Genomic DNA, 22,364 nt, shown 5'->3' with positions numbered 1-22,364 from the left:
TCCATTTCTCAGTATTCTTCCTTGTTCTCAATAGCATAGCCCTTAGGATTGAATCCCTTGCCTAGAGCTTTAAGAACTAGGGCGGGGGGTAAGGTGGGGGTGGGGTGGGGGGAATCACTGCTCATTGCTTTGCTTGCAGTTCTAATTTGGACTAGCGCTTGCAGAAATTGAACTGAACTTTCTTCACTGTTACTGCATCTGTAACGTAATTGCCTAAACTTGTTGAGCCAATTGAAATTGTTGTTCTTGGGTTTTGCAAATGTGAAGAATCAGATGAAGCAATTTGTAAGCCATATGTCTTTCCCCACTCAAAGTCATATTGCTCTCTATAGTATTGTGTATGACCATTTTGAAACATTACACTCCAGAATTCTATTTTAAAACTCCAAACATTAGTGTTTTAAAAATCATTCCTGTTTATGGAATAATTTTTGTTGTACAACCTTATATCACATTAGAAGGGGCTTGAAACGTAAGCACTTTCTCTAATGTTTTGGATACCTCAAATAAATAGCTTTTTAAAAGAAAGAACACACAAAAATGTATGGTTCAACAAAATAAAGAAGTGATAATATGTTACATGCTTGTGGGCCATTTTGTCCACTACAAAATTTGTGTTCAATGTGGAGACATTTTGAAAAGATTCATTATTACTTCTTCCAAAGTTGGGAAAGTTGAATGTTTAATTTATATATATAAAGAGTGAGAAATGAAGAGGAAAAATTAGAACTTCATACTTTCATAAAGCTCAGGGAACTTAAGACATTTATTTATTCTCTTGCTTAGAGACATAGGAAATAGACAAATTATGTATTTACCAGAACATATTCCTGTCCATACTTGTTAAAGTACTTCCTTTCGTAAGGGATGGTATTGCTTGCTTCTGACCCAGTAGAATCCTCACTGAATGATTAACTAGCTAAATCATCCCCTTCATAGTTGATGTCATGCAGATCATTGTCTCTTTAAAAGAGAATTATTGAAAACTAGACAATTTTTAAAAAATCTAAAACATTTTTTCTCTTGTAGATGTTGTTGGAAAGATAAAATAAAATAATTACAGTAACCATAATTCTGCAGATTTTATTATATATATTTACCCTACTGTCTCATTCTTTTTCTTAAAAAGCTATGTTATTCACAAATCCTAGATTAATGTATTGACTTGTTGGAGAGAAGCCCTATAGTGACCCTCAAGATAAAGGTCTCAGAAATTTCAGTTAACTTAAGACAGTGCAAAGATTACATTTATATGACAGTAAAGTTATGTTATGAAAAGGCTATAAATTTAAAAAACTCAAGAGTTAACAGGAATCAAAGTGGAGTGGAGGGTGAACAGAGTTATTGCAGTGCTATCATGCTATCCACAGAAAGCAGTTGAACCATTTTAGTGCAATATGGAAATTATAAGATTAATAAAAAATCCTGGACTTCCAGTCAATATGACAGTGTAGGTAAATGTGGTATTGGCATCTTTTCACAACCACATAAAAAATACAAATAAACTATAGAATAACCATCATTCAGAACCAACTGAAATCTAGCGGAAAGGAAGTCATACCACTAAGGATATAAAAAAGAAGGCAAATTGAAACTGGTAGGATGACAGAGAAGTGGAAGGAGCTGGTCCCACTCTCATGTGTGGCAGATAAAAATCACGAGGCCTATCTTGGCTGCAGAGGTATCCCCTTAGAAGTGAGAGGTCCCAGCCTGACACCAGTCCCCCTAGCCCAGAGTTCCAGTGCCAGAAAGAGAGGCCCCCATAATTTCTGGCTGTAAAAACCAGCAGGGATTGTGGCTGAGTGAGATGGAGGGTTTCTGGAATCCTAGGCAGTACCTCTTAAAGGACCCCCACACAGACTTACTCAGACTTACTCTCCCTGAGCTCTGGTGCTGGGTAGTAGCTCCAAAGGCACCAGGGACATATGGCAAGGAACTGAAGTGTCTTGTATCAGGGTGAAAGCTGAAAGGGCAGCTTTCTCCAAGACAAAAGTGTTGGCAGAGGCCATTATTCCTTTTCTGAGCCCTACCCCTGCAGAGCTAGCAGACAGATGCCATATCTGCATCTTCATCAACCTGACTAACACCATTAGCCCCATCCTACTGATCCCCTAAGATCCTAGCCAACCAATAGTTGGGTCCATCCAAGCTATTTTCAGTGGGCTTTTCGATATGAATGGCCTGTCTAGGCTCACGCATTATATTTTCCTAAAATCTCTCAAATAAGCAGCAAGAGAAAAGCAGTTATTTACCTATAAGGGAGTTCCCATTGACTGTCAGCTGATTTTCTCAACAGAAACTTTGCAGACTAGAAAGGATTGGCAAGAATAATCAAAGTAATAGAAAGCAAAGACTACAATTTAAAATTGAAGCAAAACTATCATGTAGAATTTAAGGACATATACAGTGCTTTCCATACAAAAAAATAAGCTAAAAGAATTCATCATCACCAATCCAGTACTACATGAAATGTTAAAGAAGAAGGAAGAAGAAGAAGAAGAAGAAGAAGAAGAAGAAGAAGAAGAAGAAGAAAAAAGATAAAATATATGAACATTATAATGGCAATAAATACATATCTATCAATAATTGAACCAAAAAAATAAATAAATAAGCAGAACAGAAAAAAAAATAACTTTGATAGAGATGTTGAGAACATTTTCAAAATTTAAATTTTTTTTCTAAAATGAATAAGGTTTGAAAAAAATGAATATATAATCAATTGGTGTATCTTCCTTATAGTTGTTATTATTTATTATATTCTTAAAATTGTCCTTTAGAACTCAAGAATTTTCACTCATTATTTTTTATTTTAGCTGTATGCGTTATTTGTCTTTGTTGGAATTTTATAGTTTTATTTAAAGTGTTGCTCTGTCTGGAATTTCCTGTTATTAAAAGGGTTAAAATAGAAAAAATTCCTAAATTGCTGAGGAATACTGCACTTATGGGGTTGTGCTACATAATGATGACTCATAGAACAATATTACTGAAACATCTGAAGGGATCACAATTGGGGCTTCTACAGGATTTGTGTGTGCACTTGGAGTAATGTATAAAGGTTGAATGAAAAAATGGGAACAACATAACAATGGGAATTCATTACCTTATATTAATCATTAGCATCATTAATAACTGTTTTAATCAAAGTATTATTCTAGATGCTAAAAGTTTTGACATAATACCAGGATTATACAATACCGGAGGCCTGGTGCATGAAAATTTGTGGAGTTGGGGGTGTCTTTTAGCCCAGCCTGTGCCCTCTCACTGTCTAAAAGCCCTCAGAGGTTGTCCTACTGATGGTTTAGGGTAGGCGCAGGGGTCTTCAAACTACGGCCCGCGGGCCACATGCGGCCCGCAGAGGAGTCTGATCCAGCCCGCCAGGTTTTTTGGGCAGTGAGCGCAGCCGAGGTGTTACAGTAGGAATTAGTAGTTCATATAGTCCGGCCCTCCAGCTCTCTGAGGGACCGTGATCTGGCCCCCACTTTAAAAAGTTTGAGGACCCCTGGGGGGAGCAGACCTAAGCCGCAGTCTGTCCTTCCTCTGTGGGAGGTGACCAGTCAGGCTGATCAGTGGACGGCTCTGCCCCCATCACCCCACCACTGCCAATACTGGTTTCCCTCTGCGGGAGGTGACCAGGTGGTTGATCAGGGAATGGTGCCAGCAAGCAGCTGACCCTGCCCTCCAATCACCCCTCTGCAGCTGCTGGTTGCTGCCATCCCCTCATCACTGTCCCCTCCCTCTGCCCACTGGCACATGCCTTGGCTGGCCTGGCACTGCCTGCTTGCCAGCCCAACCCCCACCAACTGGTCTTTCCCCTGTTCAGTTGATTTGCATATTGAACTTTTATTATATAGGATAGACTTTATTTTCAATAAAGTAGTAATGTAATTGGCATCAAAGAGCAGCAAAGGATGTACTTCATTCATTAATCATTTACTAATAAATAAAATGCATGTGTATGTGTACAGATGTTAAATATAGTTGATGAAATACTTAGATGCACTTAAGCAGACATGCTGGTAAAGCAGGTACCATCAGGATAAACAACAGAGTTAAAAACTTAGTGAAGGTTCCAGTAAGAGATAAAAGTTATTTCCAAATCTGATGGACACAGAAGGGCCACTTTGAGAATATGGAACATTTTGAGAAAAATCTTAAAAGTACTCAGAGAAAATTGGATGAGAAACTCATATAATAACCGAGTTGTTTTAGGGAGGTCCAAAGGATTTGATACAGGATTTGAAATTCTGATGTCAAAATTTAGGGGCTTGAAAAATTTTCAGAGACTTAAGGAGAAAGGAAAGCAAGCATGCTTAGTGAGAATAAAGCCCATTGGAATGCCCTAAATATAAGGGCACAAAATTGAAAAGTAATTAAGAATTATAAAAAATTGGCATACACTGAATGTCCAGATTATTATGATCTTAGAATGATAATAATCTGGCCACTCAGTGTATATCCTATATAATAAAAGGTGAATATGCAAATTGTCCTCTTGAACAGGAGTTCGACCAGCAGGCAGGCCGACCAACTGCCCATATCCCCTCCCCCTGGTCAGGCTGGCTAGACCCCACCCATGCACGAATTCATGCACCGGGCCTCTACTAATATTCTCTCTCTCTCTCTCTCCCTCTCTCTCTCTCTCTCTCTCTCTCTCTCTCTCTCTCTCTCTATATATATATATATATATATATATATATATATATATACTGGGTGGCCAGATTATTATGTGTTCAGAGATCATAATAATCTGACTACTCATGTATATTTCTTCTAAAAAATCACTTCATCTATAATTGGAAGATTCTTAATCCTAGAAGTAAAGAGAGGTTAATGCTAATTAGATTGTTACATTGACAAGATCTTGTTTTTTTCACATAAACATACTTTCTCCTCCATTGACTACAAAAATATTTTCCTTTTTGTTTTATCACAGTAGCTCATTTTGATTATACTCAGGCCTCAGTGCATCACCTACACCTACCTAGGTAATCTGAGTAATTAAAGAAAAATGATGCATGATGCATTTGTAGTTAAGTGAAATGAGTGTAAATCTCACACAACAGCTGGATTCCTATTCTTGGCAACACAGCACAGTGAAAGAAAAGCACTCTTCCTTTCCTGTTGGCAAAACACTTCACTGGTCTCTCCAATTTGAGTTCTCTTCAGGATTTAGTGTCTTCTCACTTTGTAATGCACAGAATGCTGCTTCCAGATGGACAGCCTTGTCACATGCTATTTTTATGCTGCTCTTTAGAATTTCAAAGTGGAGCAGTTATTCATCAAACATGAAATGTATTACTTATTGTATACATTGGAACAGCTTTTCAAATAAGTACACTCAACCAGCTGCTGATGAGTTTAATACACTCATATGAAAGAAAACATATGTAAGTCAGATAGTGTACATTTAAAGTTCTTATCTGTGTGGCACTGATAGGGATTAAGGACTGAGGATTGAGAGCAACTGAAAATAAGAAAAAGCAAGATTCCTGGCCTTGAGGAGTTTCCAATCTAGCAAGCAGGTTGAAACAAAATGTAAATACTTGACAAAAATTTGAAGGCAGAGAGCATCTGGAAAATATATTATGCATATTCAGGAAAGAGAGGAGAGAGAGAGAGAGAGAGAGAGAGAGAGAGAGAGAGAGAGAGAGAGAGAGAGAGAGAGAGAGAGAAAGAGAGAGAGAGAGATTAAAATTGGACAGGTGAAGGTCTCTAGAAGCCCAGGAGTTTTAACCAAGTCTTGGAGATTTTATACACACATTTAAATAAGAAATCCTATATTTTTAGTATGAAAGGAGGTTAAGAGAGAGAGAGAAAAAAGCAAATATTATTTAGAGAAGCTACAAAATTGATTTGGTTGGAGTTAAAATATATAAATAACTGAGATATGACAGAGAAATAAATTTAGGATGAGGTGTTTGGATTTGATAAAGACAATAGAGAAATACTAGATGATAGGAAGCATGAGAACGGCATTTAAGAAGATTACTTTGCTAACTATTTATAGAAATACTAGAGGCCTGGTGCATGAAATTTGTGCAAGGGTATGGTCCCTAGGCCTGGCCTGTGATCAGGGCCATCTTCCCCAGCTGCCCACAGCCAGCCCTGCCCTCTGCCACCACCAACCCCTGATTCCCCATTTGCCATTGGGTGATTGGAGCCTGATGGGCGGGGCATGGGCCCGAGAGATCTGCCATTCCTGCCAGCTTGCTAGCCCGATGGTGGGGATGCCTGGTGTGGTGAGGGCCTTGGCCTGGCACCACCTGCGTCCCTCACCACCCACCCCCTACACCCCGTTTGCCATCAGGTGATTGGAGCCTGCTGGCTGGGGAAAGGGACCAAGAGGTGGTCAGTGAGCCTCATAATGACCGATTGAGCAGTCGTTTGGTCATTACACTGTTAAGGTCAGTTTGCATATTACCTTTTTATTATATATGATATAGGCCTGGTGCACAGATGGGAGTTGGCTGGCCTACCCTGCTGAGGGCCCCGGATTGGGGTGGTCCCTGCTGGGTGGTGGATTTGCAGGCCAGCCATTTCCCCACTTGATGGACATGGCTGTGTGGGGCAAGGAACCATGGGAGTTCTGGTCTCTGGTTGTTTTGGTCATGCCATCATTTCAGTCACTGGGCTTTTATTATATAGGATGTCAGGGATCAACTGAGTAATTCAACATAAAGTATAAGAGCCTGGTCTACAGAAATGAGTAGGAAGTGGTAACTTCTCCATATTTTTTGCAGCTTGTTAGGGCAGTGCCTTATAAAATCAAATAAAAAAGATATGTTGCTACTTCTTCAAGCAGGGTTATGGTGTGTAGAAATGCTTATTGAGTTATATGGGGTTAGAGGAAATGTGAATATTTGGGAAGCATCTAAATTAAAATGAAAAATATTTCTCTGAATCATAATCAAGTAGTGTCAACTTATAAATCACATTATTGCCCGTCACTTGGGCATTAAGATTTTCTTTGGACAGTGGTTAGATAGAGTTTGATAGATACCTCATATTTCTACTAAAGATAGTGCTTAATGGTTCTCAATCATTCTCTGCTCAGTTCATCTGAAGGTTATTATAAACCAGTATCAATACTCGGCTGGCTATTGATGTAATTCTGTGTTTGGGGTGGGTGGTGAATAGTGGTGAGGGCTGTGTCATTTTTGAAAGCTCCTCAAGTATTAATCTGGAATCCTCAATTTTCCCCTAAAACTAAAATCATGGAAACCATTGACTTATGGTGCTTTGAGGGCTGGAAGACATTTATACATATAAAACTTATTCGTGTGGAAATAAATGAAAATCAACCAAGTGAGAAAAGCAAAGTATTTATTCTGAGTTTGCTCCGAGCAAGGAATCAGCCACCATCACTTGTGTTTTGACAGAGACTCAAAGGCAGGCAGAAGCGTGGGGGAGCTTTATAGTGGAAAAAGAGAAGGCTTCAGGTATGGGCTAATTGGGGACTGTTGGCATGGAGCAGCTGTAGGCAGGCTAACTGGAAGAGGGCATCCTGTATGATTGGTTAGGGGTGCATATTTGAATTCCTGTGGTTGGTCCTAAGTTGGAAACGGGAACAAAAACTAGGGAAGGTGCCAGTTATTAATAAAGTCCTAGCCATGTTGTGCTATTAGTACAAAAGTTATTATTTAGCTTCCTATATTATCACTGGATAACTATTCGTTTCCTGCATTCTGACACGCAGCACCCTGGCTTCTTGGGCTGCATTGCAAATAAGGTTGTCTTCCTGGGCACATTGCTGAGGATTGTGAGTCAGAGTTTTATTTTTACATATGGCCTTGCCATGGCCCACTTGTTTATTCATTCTCTCAGTTGTTATGGATATTTTCCCCTAGATAATTGTCCTGTCACTTCTTGATGCTTGTTGAACCCTACCCCTAACATACATGCAAATGTGCATAAAAAATGTGCACAGATAGTTGGTAGGTATTCTCTTAATGTTTGCATGTAAAATCTCGTTAGTTCTGTGTTTTAAAATTTTTAATCTAAAAATGTTTTGGCCTTTATGTAAATATCAAGAAATGAAGTTGTCATTCACTAGAGAAGTCTTAAACAGTTGTCATAACAAATCCCCTCTCTTTTCATAATTTACTACTCTGTTTCATTACATCTCAGAATGGAAGACTAGATTATACCTGTCCTAACCATTCAGAAATCCGGCTGCCTCACTTTCTGTGGCTTTGCGCATTACTGTTTTGGCCTCTGCTTCTAAAACCATCTTTTCTTGATTTCTACCTACTTTCAGACATCAGATTTGCTATAATCATCTTATATTATGAACCAAAGAGACTATATATACTTATATAGTCAAATCTATAGTCAGTGAAATAGAATATTTGAAATCAGGATTGCTTTGGAAATTAGTGACTTCTTGGTATATCAGTTCTGAAGTTTTTGGTTGCAAGTAGCAGAGGATAATATGCAAAATTGATTAGGCAATTAAAAGATTTATTATCCTAGGAAAGAAATCCAGAGGTACAATTTATCTTGGAAGGTTAACATATCCCCGATGATTTCGGTAGGTACCACCTCTCCATCCCTGTTGGATGTGTTGACTTTTGTCCTCAGCCTACTCCACTCATGAATCTAAGTTTGTGCATCAATCCTGTATTAGTTTTCTAGGGCTGAGTAGCTTAAACAATAGAAATGTATTGTCTCAATTCTGCAAGCTAGAAGTCTGAAATCAAGGTCTTTTCAAGGCAATTTCCTTCTGCGGGATGTGAAGGAGAATTTGTTCCATGTCTCTTTCCTAGATTCTGGTGATTTCTTGGCAATCTTTGACATTCTTGGCCATAGCTTATCAATCCCTTAGACTAATATAAATATACTATCTGGAGTTGGTGACAGACCCAAAATTTCGGCCAATTTAAACATGTACCATTCTGCCCTCCACCTTCCCCCCCACATTTTTTTTAAAGAAGAAATTTCACATTTGTTGGAAGGCAACATATGGTCAATGTATCTATAGCACTCAATCTCTCTAATCTTGGGTGGCTTATGGTATAGCTTGTCATGATTACTGATTTGAAAATTCTGTCTTGCAAGACAGGTTTTGAGTGTAAAAGCATAGCTTAAGAGTCAAGATGATTGTTCAAAGCCTTGCTTTGCAACTTGCCAGTTGGATGACCTTAACAAGTTACTAACTTTCCTGTACTTCAAATTTTCATTTGTAAATGATGATGGCACATATCTTATATCTAATATATTATAGGTTTGTGTGTAGATTAAATAATGTTATAAATGATCATTCATTTATATGAGCTATTTATGTAGTTGTATTGAGTTATGTGGTCTATTTTCTCATTGTGGAAAAACCAGAATATGAGGTAAAACTTATATAAACTTTATTTTCCCAACAGATTTTTATTAGACTACCAATCTTTAACATTCCCTTCAGGACTAAAAATATAACTTATATAATTACATATATGAATGGATAGTAGATACAAGAATGAGCTGCAGTATAAGAAGCAATAAGACTGCTAAGTGTAATTCATGATACTCATGGTTATATCTGGATAAAAATTGGCCATAGCACAACAGATTCAGTCTATCAATTTGGACTCTTTTGCCCACTACAATCAATACAGATTGCCCTAATATGGAGAGAACAGTAGTGATCCGGACTAATGATGACATCTGACCAAAGAAACCTGTAATGTTGGTGCCTGTACAGGTTGGTGTTTATTGCTTGTACATAGAAGCAGTTTAACTGATGCTTATGCCTTATAGCATCAATTCCACTTGCCCTATGCTTACTAGGATCACAGCACTATTGTTTAGTGCAGGAGAGAGAAGTCCTTAGAATGGCAAATTGTCTTTTATTTTGATTTTGCTTTTCTCTCTAGCACTCACATTAGCGATGCCTTTCTACTGAGCATTAATTTAACTACTACTCATTGCTCTTTTTGAGGATGTAAATAAAAACTGTTAGAAATAACATGGTTGAAAAAGCCTTCCTATCCTTCTCTTCTTATTTTATATTTATTTTCATTCTTATCAGCTAGGCTCAACTTTTCTTGCTGTAGAATTTCAGAATTTTAGAAAGGGAAGGGACCTTTGCCATCAGTTGGAGACTAATCAACTCAATAAAGAAAAGTGGTTAACCAAAGCCATAATTCCTTTAATGCTAGATATGTAATACTCTTTATGCTATAGAACTTTTAATATGGAAAATTTCAAAACATTTGCAAATTTAAGGATGCATTAAAATGAACCCCTATGTTCTTATAACTCATAATGGTTCAATAATGTTCAATTCTTGCCTTGTCTCATTTGTGCTAAACTTAGGCTGATCACAAATTAGTTTATTAGTAAATCAATATATGACTACTAACTAACTTTACTTTCTTAAAGGTGTTCCAATTTGGATAATGATTTATATGACCAACCTATCTAACCCCCCTTTCAACATGCTGCCATTAGGTTATTTTTAAGTAAATCCCAGAAAAATCTTATCTTCTCCTATTTAAATATTTCTGTCTGAACATTCTTTTTAGAAAGAACTATTAGCTTTCCATATGTACATTTCCTCCAAAACTATATTAGAAATTCTAATCAATAATACAATATTTTAGAGTATGAAATGCTGGATCCATCCTAGATAATCTTTTCTTCATCCTTTATTTCCCCTCTTTCTTTGAGCTGTTTTTTAATTCTTCAATTGACTGATAAATCTCAACCTCTGTGACTCAATATTAGACTTCAGGGATTGCTAGTTAATGGAGTGACCAAATTCACTGGTATCTTTGACAGCTACAGGTTTACATCAGTTGTCATTTAGGACTATGGTAAAACAAAACATATTAGGTCTAATAAATATTTTGTATGACTTACTAATTGTGAAGTTAAATACATAGAAAAAAGCAAAAGCCCTTCAATTGTTGACATTTCAAAAAGGTCTATTAATTGTTATTTTTACAGTGCATAAAGTATTTACTGAGAACACCTTTTAAAATATGACATATAATTGAGACATGTGAGAGGTTTATATCAGCTTGCAGATTTTCTATTATGTTTTATTTTGGAGTTGGGTAAAGGATTTATTTGTGCATAACTCAGTATTTTGTGTAAGATGATTATGTATATATTCCAATTACTACCTTTTTTTCTTCAGTTTAGGATGAAAGTTACAGGGACTGACTGGCAGACACCAACGATAATTGAATGATTACTCTGACACATGTTTCTGAGAAAGAGAGGGTAAGGGACTACATGGCTATAGCAACCAAGTAGCCCTGTTCACCTGCCTCCTTAGGCTTTTATTGTAACAACAGCTTGAACTAAAATTAACTATTAGATACTATCAGCAGGGTAAGCATTCTTGAGAAGACACATGCATCCTTGAAGCAAGGATGTTCTGAAATCTAAGCATAAAGATACCAGTAAAACACCCAGGGGCTCAGACTTGTTTGGAAAAATCAAGGCAGGGGCTGCTGCCTTCAGCGAGGTCCCCCAGATGCCTCTGATCTTTCAGAGAATTCTCCTTATAGACTTTCCAACCAAGTCCCTTGCTTTCCTACATCTGCCCCCTTTTTGTTGCGCTGGCTGTAGAAGACCAGAGGAGGTGGTGAACTTTCTACCTTGGAATGTTGGGGTCTGCGAAGAGCATTCACTACTCAAGTTCTGATTCTGTAGTTTATAAGACAACAAAGAGAATTACAATGACAGCAATGTTAGTCCAATTAAGAATAAAGGGTCCTAGGGCAATGGAGGCTAAGGAGAAAAACAAATAGGGTTACATGAAAATAAAAAGCTTTTGCACAGCAAAAGAAACCATCAACAAAACAACAAGAAAGCCCACTGCATGGGAGAATATATATACCAATGCTATTTCAGATAAGGGTTTAATCTCCAACATTTACAGAGAAATCATACAACTTAAGAAAGGAAGATAAATGATCCAATAAAAAATTGGGCAAAGGGCTTGTAAGGGGCTCCCAGCAGCCGGTGAGGAGAGAGGACATGGCCCCCAGATAGTGACCAGGCTCCTGCATGATGGCCACCTCCTCCCATACTCTCTCCTCTGGCATCCTGACTGGAGGGGTAGGAGGATATGTCTGGCATCTAGAAAGAAAAGCTGTGCAGGAATACGAACACAGGTTTATGCATATCTTTAGGGACACCAGCAAGCAGTGGATTGAGTTTCAGCACTTCACCATCCTCAAAGGCATGTAGGCCACCCAACAGAACAGAAGCCTTCTCCAGCAGATAAAGCCCAAGTCAGAACCAATGGCCTCAACCTTTCCTTGAGAAATCATCTTTGAGTCAAGCCAAAGCAGAAGTAGATGAGATGAAGCCTTTTGCACCCTCCACCCTATCTTTGCCCAGAAAGCCTAATGAAACCAAATTGATAGAACTAGGATCTGTCTCAATAACTGAAGGCAGTGAGGAATGTAGCTATATGCAGGCCTGGGGTCTGAAGACATCAGCTATTGTTAGACCATGAGATGATGTTGACAAGATGATGTTTTGACTCTTGGTGAGCCAGTCTGACCTTGCTTATCAGTTCTGCTTGCTGGATTCACAGCTGAATCAACTCCCTAATTACTTTGCACAGTTCTTTAAAAAAAACTTAAAAAACCCCTAAAAACTGTAACCCTCTGTTCACATATATATGTTCTAAGATTTAACATCTGATTTATTTTTTTCAGATATATTCAGGTGCTCTATCAGATGTATTATTCAGTATACTTATAATTCCTTTTAAGATTTCTCTTTATAAACCTTCTATAACTTTTAAAACATTCTTATAACTTTCACAATTATTTTTAAGTATTCCTACTCTGAATTCATTTATTCCTGTTATATTCCTTTCTTTAAACCCCTTCTCACAATTTTTACTTTCTCAACTCTAGTGCTTCTTTACTTGTACAGATCCTCTGTAACTTACACATACCCTTTCAGTTTGTCTACTTCACTTACTTTTCCCTTTATCTCTATATCTTCTAATACATGAAAACTATAAATTCCTTCAAATTAGTTATGATAAAGGTTAGTTCTATACAGTGCCCCGACCTGCGGGGCACGACAACGCAGGGAGAGGGAGGACCTGTGGAGGATGAAAATAAGGGACAGGGGAAACGGAGAAATGGAGGCAAGACAAAGTTCTGATCAAGCCTCAAATTTTATTTTTGGAACAGCAGTATATATACAGCAGGAACAAAGGCGGCAGGGTTGCCTACACAGCGGGGTATTTGGCAGTGTATAATTGGTTTAGGCTATTCGTGTCGAACTCAATCAGAGAAGGGGCCAAAATCTAAAATCCAGCCTAAATCGCGGGCCGAATGGTTTACTGAACAGTCATAAACTGACAATGTCATAAACTGACAGCGGAGTGCAGTGATGACAGCGCGGTGCGGGCCACATTGCAAGGCCTGGCGGGCTGGATTTGGCCCGTGGGCCTTGTGTTTGACACATGTGGTTTAGGCACTGAGTGACAAGGTGGTAAGGTATCTGGCAACACAGGATTGGCTAACTGCTAGGGCGGCACTCTAACTTTTAGCTGCCAGGGCAGTGTAACATTCCAAGGCCGGGCTAGCTATGGGGGAGGATCAGGAAAGGAACGTTGCAGAGATCCTCCGGAGCAAGATGTGCTAAGCGGCAGGTTATCTTTAGCTTCTGGCCAAACTGCAGGACGCCACATAATTTCTGCTAGGAGGAACTAGAAACTTAATTCTAAGATGGAGTTGTATTTTCTTAAGACGGAGTTGCTTGTCTCAACTCTGATGGCTCCCAACAATACAGGTTCCTTTATTCCTAGCTTTAGAGTAGTTGGAGTGGTGAGAAGTATGGCTCAGATTCTACCTCTCCCCTAGCTGGCCTATTGTCTTGCTCTGCTCATGTCTAACTGCTTACTCTGTCCCCCTCAAGGATCTTGGCTCTGAAATATTTCAGGGAAAGGGGATGCAGGATTTCTCCTGTAACTGCGTTGTGCTAAGGCAGGTCAAAGGTTTCTCTCAGAGCCAAGAGATTCTTGCTCTCTGTCAGAGGCACGATGAGGCCTGGGCACAGAAGAAGGTGGCAATGGTGTCTAGAGGTGGGATTCCCTAAGTGTAAGTAGGGCTTGTAATCTGGTTGAGACAAACTGTTATAAAATTATCATTATTGGGCAAAAGTTAGAACAGTTTCTAATAACTTCCTGTTGAAATAATTTTTCTCCTTAAAATCACTCTCATTTTTATTAAAGACTAATTAACTTACGTACTGTATTGTCTATTATAATTTTGCCTCACTGTTTGGATGAACACAATAAGAATAACAGTTGATTACATAGGCTATTTTAAAAAAATGCTTTGCTAGAATCTTATGAGAAAATTTATCTCTAGGGCAAAAAAGCCAAGCCGCACAGTTGCCATCAGGTTTTGCCTGCAATACCTCCAGAATTGGGGTGCATTTCTAAAGTTGAGGTCCCCACAGGTGTCTTGAAGTTTCTTTGATGCCATCTCTCAGGAAAGCAGCCTTCATACCTTACTTGGAAAGACTGCTATGCACCACCTGACCAAGTAAAGTACCAGGCTATTTATTCAAGGGGCTTATCGGCTTCAAAGTCAATCTTCATTCCTTAGAGCTTTCTTGTGACATCCAGAGTCCAGGCATGTCTCTTTTTTAGACATGATATTCCAACAAAGTTTTGGTTAATAAAACTACAACAGGAAAGTGACCTATGTTCTGTTATGAAGAAATCATATTCTTATTGGATTCATGCAACAAACATATTGCCATGAGAACAATAATTACTAAAACTATAATTATTTTTAGTTCATTTAGCCCTACAATTAAATTCTTTTAATCCTGATTTTTTTATGTTATATCCAGGTACTTTATAGAGTAATATAAATGACATGGACTCTTGTTCTTTATGCAAAACACAATATTCCACAATATTATAACTTATATATTATAACTTAGTTATAAATGAAAGCATATTAGAATATATTTAATAGGCATATATAAATAGAATATAATTATTATTTCCTTATTTAATAGACCTTCCTATCTACCTTAAATACAAAATTTTTCTTTATTAAGAAAGAAAATAAATCTTAAAATTCAAATCCCGGGAAGACAGTCAAATATATTAATGTATATTATTATTATTATTATTATTATTATTATTAAACAGTATTAAGTAATCTATTATTTAAAGAAATCAACTTCCTGATTAACATAACATACGTATTTTAATAATTAGAGGCCTGATGCACAAAATTCGTGCATGTGTGTGTGTGTGTGTGTGTGTGTGCGCGCACGCGTGTGTCTCAGCTCAGCCTGCACCCTCTCCAATTTGGGACATCCCTCTCACAATCCAGGACTGCTTGCTCCCAACTGCTCACCTGTTTGCCTGCTTGATTGCCCCTAACCACTTCTGCCTGCAATTCTGATCACCCACTAATCACTCCCCTGCCAACCTGATCAGTGCCTAACTGCTCCTCTTCCAGCCAGATTGCCCTCCCCTGCCAGCCTGGTCACCTTTAACTGTTCTACCCTGCAGGCCTGGTAATCCCCAACTGTCTTCCCCTGCATGCCTGGTCACCCCTAAATGCCCTCCCTTACTGGACTGTCCAACCCCAAAGGCACTCCTCTGTTGGCCTGATTGCCTACAGCTGCCTTACCCTGCTGGCCATCTTGTGGCCATCTTGTGTCCACCTGGGGGCAGCCATCCTTGACCACATGGGGGCAGCCATCTTGTGTGTTGGAGTGACGGTAAATTTACATATTACTCTTTTATTAGATAAGAAGATATATATACACCTTTAATTCCTAGGCAAATACAGGAAAAACCCTTTTTCCTGATTTTCAGAAATAGGCTTATTTTTCCAATGGAAAACATACATTCATAAGAATCATAATAGAGCTAGTGAATTCTTTTTTTAAAAATATATATTTTATTGATTTTTTACAGAGAAGAATAGTGAGGGATAGAGAGTTAGAAACATTGATGAGTTGCCTCCTGCACATCCCCTACTGGGGATGTGCTTGCAACCAAGGTACATGCCCTTGACTGAAATCAAACCTGGGACCTTTCAGTCCGCAGGCTGAGCCAAATCAGTTAGAGCCAGAGCTAGTGAATTATTTAGGTGAGAAACAATTCACTTGAACTTGGGAATTCAAAATGGGCTCCAATGAATTACTGTGCAGTTACTTTCATTTTCTTACTCTTTGTTTTTGAGGTTTCCATCTTGTTTCATTGGATTCCTGCCTCCTCACTGGAGGCACCACCTGCTGGGACTGACTGGCGGATGAATGATTACTCTGACACATGTTTCAGTGAAAGAGAGGCTAAGGGACTATTTGGCTATAGCCACCAAGCAGCCCTGTTCACCTGCCTCCTTGGGTTTTTATTGTAACAATAGCTTGAAATAAAATTAACTATTAGGTCACTATCAGCAGGGCAAGTATCCTTGAGAAGACACATGCATCCTTGAAGCAAGGATGCTCTGAAATCTAAGCATAAAGATTCCAGTAAAACACCCGGGGGCTCGAACTTGTTTGGAAAAATTAAGGCAGGGGCTGCCACCTTCGACAAGTTCTCTCAGAGGCCTCCAAACTTTCACAGTATCCTCCTTATAAACTTTCCAACCAAGTCCTGTGCTTCCCTACAGAAAATGACAGTAGTGAAACTGAAATGGAAAGACCAATGTGATTAATACCTTGTTAATAATTACATTTAGCTAAAGCAGACTCATATTCTTCCTCTTTGTATCAGACACAAATTTTTTTCTGCTTTTGGAATTTGCTTCCTAAGATCCTGAGTTGAGCCACTGCAAAAACTATAGCCACTTTGGAATATTCTACTCAATACAAACCAATAGAGTCCAAGAGAATTCCTAGCTGAGATTTTAAGCGAATTGTATGTCAGGTTTTATGTGTAGTAACAAAAAGTTCAAAACCTTTTAACAAATTCTGAAGCTCTCAGTTTATTTAAAAAGGACAAAAAGAAGACAACTGGTTATGTATGTGTGTGTGTGTGTGTGTGTGCCTGTGTGTGTGTCTGTGTGTGTTAGATATATTGCTATATGGAGAAACTTTGTATTTATATTTCTCTAAATAGCAAGATATACATAAAATTAAAAAGTCATTTTTTTCTGATAAAAAATTAGATTAGGAGAACAGTGGTTAAATGTAGTTTTTTTACATTTAAATCTAGGATTCTTATTCATTTTCTTCTGTCACTAAAACTTAACCCATCCAATTCAAGCTCAAGCATCACTGGTCTTAGAATTGAAAATACTGGTGTTGGAATTCTATCTTGATCTATTTTCTGATTCTCTCTCTCTTTTCCATTCCCTCCCTCTCTCTTTTAAGGTCTTTGGTTTCCTTTGAGTTCTCTTTCCTTTTTAGGCAAAACAGTATAAAAGTCTGTGCTAAGAGTTACAACACATTCACTTTGCTGGGCCCTGTATTATGACATAATTGGTATCTTTAAACAGGCGGGGAATTGGAAAAATGTCCCATCTAACTCTGAATGTGGCATAGTCTGATTATAGCACAGACTATGAAGTAGATTTCTTTGCTCTGATCCTAGGTACATCCTATTGCTCTTGTGCTGACACCAGGAAGAAAGAGTTCTGTCTTTTTAACCTTTTCTTCAGATAAGATTATTCCGGGTTCTGGACCTTGACAATAACTCTAGTGTGTTATCAATTGTCAAGGCATGTTCTTTACAACCTTAATACATCCTGACAATCACAAGGTAGAAGAATCAGAATGCTGCATCTTCCTACTGCAGAAACTTGTATTTTCTGATAATTAAGCCTCAAACCTTACTAGGCTGGCATGCACAAATAAAAAGATAAGATAATTGAACTTATGTCCTGAAACGAAACTTAGAAAAGAACCTTGTGTAAGAGTGGGCAGAAATCTGTGCATCTTCCACAAGACTAAAGAACAAGGCAAAGGTCTACTAGCTATAAAAATGATGGAGTTAGAACAGTTGGAAAAAGCTCACGTAGCACTAGTACTTTTTTATTTACATCCTTTTCACCTTTCAGATTTTCCTCTATGAAACCATTTTAGAAAGCAAATGAATTGATAATATACTGGGGGATAAAAACCCCTACAGAATGAAGATATTTTGAAAGTGAGGAAAAAAAAATCTTTGTAGATGCTACTTTGTTTTTTTAACGATCACCTTACCTCAACTGATGTTCTATAGATAGGCCTAATGTAAACTTTGAAAGGGATTTTTTTCAAAATTATATCTGAACATTTGTTTCAGCAATGTCAGAATGTCTCCTGGACTGAAATGCCTTTGTTAGTTTGAGAGAATCAGACAAAGCTTTATATGCAAAGTGATTTTCTGGAGAAATAAGCATTTCATTAGACAGCTGCCAGGAAATGTTAAGAGATGCTAATTGCTTGGCAGACTTAGATGAGCAGAGAGCACAGAGGGCTCTTGTTACCCCAATTCTTGGAAAGCAGGAAGTGACAACAAATTGAATCTAAGAAATGTATTTTCTGGTTGTGATACTAACTTGCATGTTGTTCTTAACAAGTTATATATAAACATTTTCCTAGTAACATCAGATAAAATTCAAGGCAAAAAATTAGTAATTTAATTATTTAAGTTATATAGTCTCAAACACAAACATGCTTCATTGAATGAATTCAAAGAGAGTTTGGAGACTTTAGCTAGAAATAAATGAAAAAGATTTATTCAAGAGTCTCAGAGTTTGCAAAATGAGAACACAGCTAGACAAAAACCTAGAAATGTTCAAAAAAATAAAGGCTAGAAATTCTTAGAGTAAAAAGTACGGTCTTGAGAATTATTAATTCTGTATTCTTATCCTTATGATTGGTCCAGGATGGTTTTCAGTCAGATGTCAGGAAGTCAGGATAGAGGACGTAGGGTTGTCCAGGAAGTCTGGTCACATTCAGTGACTGGATAATGGATGTAAGATAAACATATATATGAGTCCTTTAGGGGGTAATCAAAAGGTTACCTGGAAGTCCAGATGTATATTCAAACATTGATGTAGGACTGGAAAATTTTTAGAATTTTAAGTTCCCAGGCTATGTAAAACAAGAATGGAGTCTTTCTTGCAGCCTCAACTTTAGGCCTTCATAATGTTAATAATATTAGCAACTTGGATAAAATTGGGAGATAGTAAAAGAGGACTAGGTAGGCAGTCAGGGACAGGGACCATATGGAGCTAGGGAGCAAAAGTTAGACATAGAAACAAACAATGGTCTTAAAACTAGCTAGGGTGGGAACTGGCTGGGCACAGGGGTGGGGTGAGGTGAGGACTGCAGGGGAGGAGAGGGACTGATCCTTGACCCAACCAGGCAGGAACAGTGATGCTACCTCAGACCTGAAGAGGCAGTCCTCAATCAGGTCCTCCCACAGTTGGGAACTTGGATTTTGGTATAATTGGATATTACAAAAATTCCTTGAAGGGACTGATCAGAAGCTACCAGAATATATGAATATCCCCTAGACAAAGAGTGTAAGCAGTTACCCATTTTGGACCACCTTCCTACTGCCTCTGCATATCCCCCTCAAGCTTTGTCCCCCACTCCCTAAGTAAATTTTCTTTTATTTCCATTGTTTTTGTCCATTAATCCATTCTTCAGTTTTATGAGACAAAGAGCTCGGACCCAACCAAATTTTGGGTTTTAAAATGACTTTATTTCATATATTTCCTATCTTTGTTATTTCCTCAGCTTGAAAGATTAAATGTCTTTCCAAAGCAGTTATTTGTTCCAGTGAAAAAAATCTCAAATATTATTAATAACACTTTAAACAAATAATATCACACCTAAGGTGTTACTGATTAGAGTTACCAGCTGGATCTGATTTCTTCTCATTGAGCAGAAAAGATTTTAAGGCTAATAAAAATGAAATAAAGCAATGTGGGATTTATTGAAGATATACTCCAAGCTAGAAGGGACCAGTCGAAAGAGATAATGGCTTCCAATTCCTGGGATATATGGTTTAAATGAGCGATTTTCTGGGTGGAGACTTAAATGTACATTTTAGGGATGATTGACAGAAAAGGGTTATATAACTATATTTCTTCTGTGTATGCCCAGAAAAACCCATGGAGGATAAAAACCACAATGCAAATTTTATTACAATGAGTCCAGGGCCCTAATAAGGTTGCACTAAGGTCATGTCCTTTTTCTCTGAGCTTGTGATAGCCTGTTCTTCTGAACCTGCCCACTGGTGGTCTGCTGGCTGCTGGGCTGCCCAGAGAGGTGGTCTGAAGGCAATGTTGGTCTGATCCCTTCAGGTTCCCAGCGCAGGCCCCACCCCAGCTGCTCATGTCTAACTTCCTACCTAGAAAATAGTTACTTACTGGTCAATTATAGTCCTAAGAAAAAAGTACATCTCACTAAAGAACGGCTAGCAGATTTTTACTGAAAACTAAAACATCTCCGTTTATTGAATATCTCCAACTTAAACACCCATGACTTTAGTTAAGACTTTGCATCCTTTCATTGCTAAAAAAATAATTTGATGTTTCAAATAAAATTATTCTAATTATTAAGTAAGTAAGATTTACATTTTTCATGAATATTATGAATGATTTTAAGAATTATTCATATAATACTCATGATATGAAGGTCTTAGGACATGAATTTTTCATAGCTATTTATTCCTTCTAATTAGTCAGAAATGGACTCAAAATGCTAGTTTTGCTACTTTCTAGCTGCATGCCTCTAAGTAAAAATGCAGTTTGACCTTTATCTTTTGCTCAATATAATCATTTGACCCATAGAGTTAATATTAAATTCAAGCAACTTAACCCATATAAAACACCTACCAGTGCCTGGTACTTACCAAAAGTTAGTTTTATTTTATGTAACATTTCTTTTTCATGCTACACATTAATGCCACAACTTCCACTTTGGTGGAAAGTTGTTAGTAAAAAAAGAAGTCGGTACATTTCTCTCTTATTAGATATAGACTACAGAGAATAGACTTAAGCATGTTGGACTATTCACTAAATTTGCTTATATAAATCTTTCCTCTCTACATTTAAAAAAGAGTCATTAAAGAATAAATGTAAAATGGCTAGAAGAAAAAATCATATATTGTTAGGTTCAACTTTTCAACATCTACTTCAGAGCTTTCTATCTGTAAGATCACTGCTTTCATTTAATTTGAAATAATACAAACTGTGTGTTTACATTACTTGCACTAAAAGTTTTATGATTATAATGCCACTAGAGGCCTGGTGCATGAAATTTGTGCACGTGGGGGAGGAGGTTGTCCCTCAGCCAATCTGGGCCCCTTCAGGGGATGTCTGACTTCAGGAATCAGGCCTAAACCGGCAGTAGGATATCTCTCTCACAATCCAGGACCACTGGCTCCTAAATACTCACCTGACTGCCTACCTGATCGCCCCTAACTGCCTTTGTCTGCTGATCTGGTTGCCCCCTAACTACTCCCCTGCCAGCCTGATCACTCCCTAATTGCTCTCCTCTGCCAGACTGATCATGCCCCTAACAGCTTGCTCCCCTGCCAGCCTGATAACCCCTAACAGCATCTGCCTTGGCTCCCGCCAACATGGCTTTGTCTGGAAAGAAGTTCGGAAGATGTCCCTGTCAGCTTGGTCTAATTAGCATATTATTAGTATAGATAGGAAAGTTTTCACATTTTAGAAATCACCTACTCATCTTATGTTTTAAGACCATTTGATGCAACTCCCAATTTTAAGTGTTCTTTTTTTTTTTTTTTTTTTTTTTTTAGACACATCATTTATCCCTCCAACTCCTCTTCCATTGGTAGTTGGGATTTGGGAGGAAATGAGATGGAAATGAGAAGTCTTCTAGATGCTTATAGAGCTGTAAGATCACACTTATTTTACCTGGATTAAATACATGTAATACATGTAGGTAGTCCTTTCATGTATTTCAAAATAAAATAAAATTTCAAGCACATTTCTAACATTTAGTGTCAGTTTAAAACAAAAGTATCTTTTGTTTTAAATTAGTTTGTGTACTTTTTTGAAAAACAAAACAAAGCTGACGACAATTACCAAAATGAACTGTTTAAAACATTTGTTGCATTCTACCCAGTTACGCAGATAATACCCTCCATCTACAAAATGTCCTATTGTGCTTTAAAGCATCCCCTTACCTTTGGAAGGTATTATAAGAATGCTGTAAAGCATGCTGATCATTGTTGCCACAGATCTGCCTGTATATTCTTGAAGTCACAGATTCCTTAGGATTTTATATGCACATTCTTTTTTTTTTTTTAAGTGATTTAAAAAACATTGTTTGGCTCTATATTTTTAATGGCTCTCTTCAAAATCCTCTAGTCTTATGAAATACCTTTTATAATAAGCCGACTTTCTTTTAATTTTGGTGTCAACACATAGAGATGTAAATATGCTAAGGTA

Source organism: Pipistrellus hanaki (genome assembly GCF_964339955.1).
Source record: "Pipistrellus hanaki genome assembly, chromosome: 2".
Taxonomy (NCBI): Eukaryota; Metazoa; Chordata; class Mammalia; order Chiroptera; family Vespertilionidae; genus Pipistrellus; species Pipistrellus hanaki.
This window is presented reverse-complemented; position numbering follows the sequence as displayed.